Genomic DNA, 447 nt, shown 5'->3' with positions numbered 1-447 from the left:
CCGACCGGCAGGACTTCAACGAGGGCAATGAACCTAAGCGAGAAGGAATGAAGGGACAAGAGACACGAAGAATGACAGCAAGACAAGGATTCTGACCAAGCTGCCAATTTTTATTTTTCACACAAGGGTATTTATATGCTTGGAATAAGGAAGCTTTTTCATTGGCCGAAGTAGCTGCAGGGTGCTTGCTTAGGGCAAGGTGAAAAGGTGGTCGTTAGTAGCTGCAGGGTATTTATTTAGAGCAAGGTGAAAAGGTGGTCACTACTTAGGGCAGGGTGAGAAGATGAAACAGCCTCAAGATGTTCCAGTGAGATAGTTGGCCTATTATGTTGAGAGACTCAACTTTTGGCTCCCAACATCTCCCCCTTCCGTATAGTTGTCCCGACCCGCAGGACTTCAACGAGGGCAATGAACCTAAACGAGAAGGAATGAAGGGACAAGAGACAC

Source organism: Dipodomys ordii, unplaced genomic scaffold (genome assembly GCF_000151885.1).
Source record: "Dipodomys ordii isolate 6190 unplaced genomic scaffold, Dord_2.0 Scaffold76, whole genome shotgun sequence".
Lineage (NCBI taxonomy): Eukaryota > Metazoa > Chordata > Mammalia > Rodentia > Heteromyidae > Dipodomys > Dipodomys ordii.
This window is presented reverse-complemented; position numbering follows the sequence as displayed.